The following is a 5,322-nucleotide window of genomic DNA, read 5'->3' as shown; positions in this document are numbered from 1 at the left end:
AATCCGGGGAAGAGGGTACTTATTCTTAATGGTGACCTCATTAAGGGGTCTATAATCCACGCACATCCGAAGTGTTTGGTCCTTCTTCTTGACAAAGATGGCTAGACAACCCCAAGGTGATGAGCTTGGTCGGATGAATCCTTTTTCTAGTAGATCTTATAATTGGGTCTTGAGTTCTGCCAATTCATTCGAAGGCATTCGGTACGACCTTCTAGAAATAGGAGCCGTACCGGGCTTCAACTCAATCACAAATTCTACATCTCTCTCTGGAGGCAATCCAGGCAGATCTTTTGGAAAGACGTCCGGGAATTCACATACTACCGGAATATCTTGGATCTCCGGTATGATGGCTTCATATACTCTGCCACATGGTTTAGCTGGAATAGCTACGAGGATGGACAAGAGAACCTCTTCTTGGCCATAACTCAACCTAATGGTTCTCAGATCAGTGTTGAGGATTGCTTTATGCTGGGCTAACCAATTCATGCCCAAAATTACATCTATATCTTGGCCTTTTAGAATAATCATGTTTGTAGGAAAGTCCCATTTAGCCAATGTTATAGGCACATGGAAAGCCACCTCTTTAGTGAATATTTGTTCCCTAGGCGAATGAATTATAAACCCTTCCCTTGATTCATTGTATGGAATGCAATGTTGCTCCACAAACTTCTTGCTTATGAATGTATGTGAAGCACCAGAATCAAAAAGAATAACTGCAGGGTGCACTACAGGAAACTGGTTAAAGAACGTGGGTGAAAAACCGTCGAACTTAATGTAATAAGCCGTCGAACTTACCGTAAGAACGTGGGTTTACCGACGAATATAGCCGACGGCGATTTTTGGACGAACTTAGAGAAGTAAGTTCGACGGGGCCGTCGAACTTAACCTTAAGAACGTGGGTACCGTCGAACTTAACATTAAGAACGTGGGTACCGTCGAACTTAATATTAAGAACGTGCGTTTTTAAGTTCGACGGGGGCCGTCGAATTTTTTCCCATAAGTTCGACGGCACCCACGTTCTTAAGGTTAAGTTCGACGGGGTCATGTGGCCGTCGAACTTATGTGTCCTGTGGAGATCTGCGGACTGCACAATAAGTTCGACGGTACCCTCGTTCTTAACCTTAAGAACGTGGGTACCCACGTTCTTAACCCTGCGTGGGTCTGCAAGGACTGTACAATAAGTTCGACGGTACCCACGTTCTTAATCTTAAGAACGTGGGTACTCACGTTCTTAACCCTTTTCTAGAAAAAAATAAAAATACAAAAATGAAAAATTAGACACACATAATATCACATGCAACACAATATATCACATACAATACAGATTTCAAACACATTGATATATGTTTATATCACAAATTCATACAAGTCCAAATATATAAGTTCACAAATAATTCACATAAGTCCAAATACATAAGTTCACAAATTCACACAAGTTCACATTCATAGTTCACATTTTTAGTTCACAAGTTCAAACACACAAGTTCAAATATTAACTCCATCGCTCTCGATCAGGACATCGGATTGTTGTTCGTAGCTCCACCACTAGAATTGAGACATCTGTTCGCAAAGTCAATGTGAGGGGGAGGAGTCACTTGATGAGAGCCGGAATCCTACAAAAACGAACAAAAGCAGCTAAAACAAATCAGGGTTCACAGCATGTGTATCTTATAGGATCACCAAGTAATATTCCTGCAAGTTTACCCCATGTACAACCACGTGTGTAAATGGAAAATTCTACAGCTCAGGCTCTGGCAATAAAATCTTAATCGCAATCCCTTTTTAAGACCTAATCTGCACACTTACTCAAAAGGTTATATTGTAATTCTGAAAAACAAAAGTTTCCTCTAGTTAATGTGGTACTCCGATCAAATGCACAAAATCATGACTCCTATTTTCCATAGAAACCAAACCACAAATTAATAAATATTTACCCAACACTTGATGTCATCATGTAACAATACTACACATATATTTCATGGCATACCTTTCCCGACATTGCTTTCCAATACGTCCAGGAAGAGCTTGGGCAATGGTCGACCATTTCTTTGGCCCAAGTTTATTTCCCATCTGAGTAATGATCTCATCTTCATGAAAAAATAATAAAATAATCATGTGGCATATTATATAATTCAGTAAAATAGCCTAAATGACATCAGTTTGTTTCAAGAAAATGAAATAAACACCAAACAGAAAAATGTAGAGCTTACTTCTTTCGACCAAGGCCCTTTAACAAGTTCAGGGTTCAAAACCTTCTGCCATCTATGCAAACATTGAACATCAGTCCTACCTGGAAAACATTCAGCTATGGAAAATGAAGTAGTTCATTAAGCATTAGTTTCACATAAAGATTCTCATTGATAAGCAAGTGGAAAAGGATGGAATAGTAGCATGAAAATAACCGAGTGACATTATTGTAAGCAATTAAGAACGATGTACAGTCATTGACATGAGCAGAAATGATACAACCACAAGATTCAAATAATGTTTTATGCACCTAATTTCAATTTCTTGAAGTATATACGTGATAAAACAGAGTTATGCGATAACAACAAAATAAAAATAAAGGTATGTAGCATGTGCATAATTTATGAGCATCAGGGGCAATTCTTTATCTAACATATTGAAATTATTACATCATAAACATTAACAAGATAGCCACATCTATTTAGGCCTTTAGTTGGTGCTAAAGTTTTAGCTTCAAGCTAGTGCATCAAACTAAGTTGACAGTTCTAAAAAAAGGTGGTACTACATTCCATAATAAAACACTACATTTTTTAGATCAAGACTTGTAATGCAAATCGCAAGAAAACAAGATGCATGTTAGCAAGCAAAATAAGTAAGTATCATTGTACATGGTCAGTTTATATTTGGATATATGATGCTTCAAAAAGAAATCAACAGCCTGTTCTACATAAATTGAGAACAGAGAACATATGAACTTTGTATTAGCTAAAGAATGTACCTATCTTTTTCCAATTTTTTCCCTTGTAGGTTTCAACAGCTTTGCGAAGTATGTCATCCTACAATTGAGTAGTTGTGCCCATCAAACCACACCAGTAGATAGGCAAAATATAATCTAATCACATATAAGGCCATCTTTGACACGGTTTCATCATGCAATGCTTAGCATATAAAAAGAACATTGCCATCAAATAAATCTTTGGTGCTGATGTAGGCATGTCACTGAACAGTGTTACTATATGTAATGTTTGATGCAAATGAAAATAAATGCAACAAGAGAATCAGAACAGCAATCCCTACCTACTATTAACTATAGTATCAACTACAGTAGAAGAGAGTATGGTGAAAACTGAAAAGTTATATATCTATATGATATTTATCTGTTGCTATGTCGAGAAAAAAGACTATATTATTGAGAATGGATGTTTAGCATAGCATTCAACAAAGCTACCTATGATAGGTTATTTACTTCATTATTCAAATGTTGTACTGAAAATGCATGCTATTAACGAATTTAGGAAACCAGAGTGCCAACTTTACCTCTTCTAGAGTCCAGTTGCCCTTGGATGAGCGGCGTGCTGGACCAGTTGTCCTCCTGAAGCCAGAGATAAACAAACATGTATAAGAATTAAGAAGGAATATGCATATCGTAAAACCTAATGAGTGGTTCTAATAAGCGGATAGAAATTCACCCATTGGGTAATCTCCCCCCTTTTTAGGTTCCTTGCTGACTCCTCCATCAGGAGGAACAGAAGGAGCTGAAGACTCTGTGCCCTTCAAAGTCTTTCGCTCTTTAGTTGTCATACTAGTAGAAAACAAATATCTACGTGAATACTACTTCAATTTTAAGAAGTTACCATAAATAAATAACAAATATGGGTAAAACATAGCTACAGTCAGAATTTGTCTTATGTCTTTTAGTCATAGTTCAGTGTGCAGACATATATAATAAGAAAACAAGTTTACCCTCTTTGTATTTTCTTCGAAACATCCATGATACGGCTTGTACTGTCCAAGTAGCCTGGAAGCAAGAAAAGCGATGGTATACATCACAAGTACTATTTGGTTCTAAGCCACCACTACACACTGATGGAATTTCAGAATAAGTTTGTCACCATTCAGTCCGAGAGACATCATAGCAGCCCAAGCTCCCGCTATCAATCCACCTGGCCTGCTGACAGCAATAGTGGGAGAAACGTAAAGTCCACCGGTCCACTCAGTAACTGAACAAACAAGGAAACACAAATGCAATTGTAAATCGATATTCAAACTTTTGAAGAAGACTCCAACAAGTTAAGATAACCAAGGACTTCAATAACCAAATACTACTTCCACGGATAGAGGAAGCATATCCAACTTCTCCAGATCGTTTAAAAAAATACAGCTAACAGTTCTTCCAGCTATATTTCCAACATGTTCATACCTGCTAAGCTGTTAAATTTATGTGTTTTACATAATAGAAACGATGGTATGACTTTAGTACAAACAAAAGTTAAAAAGACATAAGCTCATTAAAGAAAGTTTCATTTTATTTTTGAAGAAGAGGAAGAACTTACCAGCAACAAACTGATGCTGAATTTGTTGGTGATATCCAAGATGCCAGAGTGAATCATATTGACAGGAAAATGTTAGAATTTGGTCGAGTAAAGTAAAGACAGATATACCATGGTTCTTCTTACCTTTCTAATTTCATGATTTCTGTACAGGACAATGCTTGTGCCTTTTGGTGCTAATCCGTACTTATGGACATCAGATGAGATTGATGTAACACCCTTGACAGAAAAATCAAAGGGAGGAATAGGGTACCTGCATATTGCCGATAAAACACAAATCAAAATATAAAAAAATGTAGCATTTTTAGAAAATCAAAGTTCGCAAACAAGAAATTTAATGGATACCATTGACATACTGCTATTCTTCCTGGATTCTAAAAATCAACCAATGTCCCACAAAAGGGGAGGGAAAAACACACAGACAACTTATCAACATTTGTCACAAGCTGATCTTTAACCAGAAGCTTTTGTTCAACTCCAATTATATTGCAGATCGCAGCAATTGAACATATTGCTTTCTTATGTGGCTATCCTATATCATATTTAGTTGCAACCATTTTTTAAGTTTATTTATCGTCAATGATGAAAGTTTTTACATAGAGCAAAAGATGTTGGCTGGCAAACAAATCTAAAAAATATGCTGAACCTCAAACATCAACTTAGAGCATTTGAATGAACAAAGTGTTTTAAGACGAAAACTTGTAATCATTTGAACTGCTTCAAGTTGGGGTGCACATATGGATGGGTTACAAGAGAATTTTGCAACCTACAGGAACCATGGTGTCATGATCCTACAAATAATCAA

General features: G+C 36.9%; 1 long non-coding RNA gene and 1 pseudogene across 1 annotated transcript; both read right to left on the bottom strand.

Annotated features, from left to right (window-relative positions):
• Positions 1-1,591: 1,591 nt before the first annotated feature.
• Positions 1,592-3,768, bottom strand: LOC103628756 (transcription factor MYB3R-1-like; annotated as a pseudogene).
• Positions 3,769-4,169: 401 nt separating this feature from the next.
• LOC103627417 (uncharacterized) lies at positions 4,170-5,003 on the bottom strand. The gene is made up of 3 exons (XR_553593.2): positions 4,644-5,003; positions 4,521-4,536; positions 4,170-4,187 (listed from the first exon to the last, which is right to left on the bottom strand). It is a non-coding gene; the product is annotated as an uncharacterized lncRNA (long non-coding RNA).
• Between the last annotated feature and the right edge of the window lie 319 nt (positions 5,004-5,322).

Source organism: Zea mays, chromosome 5 (genome assembly GCF_902167145.1).
Source record: "Zea mays cultivar B73 chromosome 5, Zm-B73-REFERENCE-NAM-5.0, whole genome shotgun sequence".
In the NCBI taxonomy this organism is placed as follows: domain Eukaryota; kingdom Viridiplantae; phylum Streptophyta; class Magnoliopsida; order Poales; family Poaceae; genus Zea; species Zea mays.
Note: the sequence above shows the minus strand (reverse complement) of the source record. Positions and strands in the feature narration are given on the sequence as shown.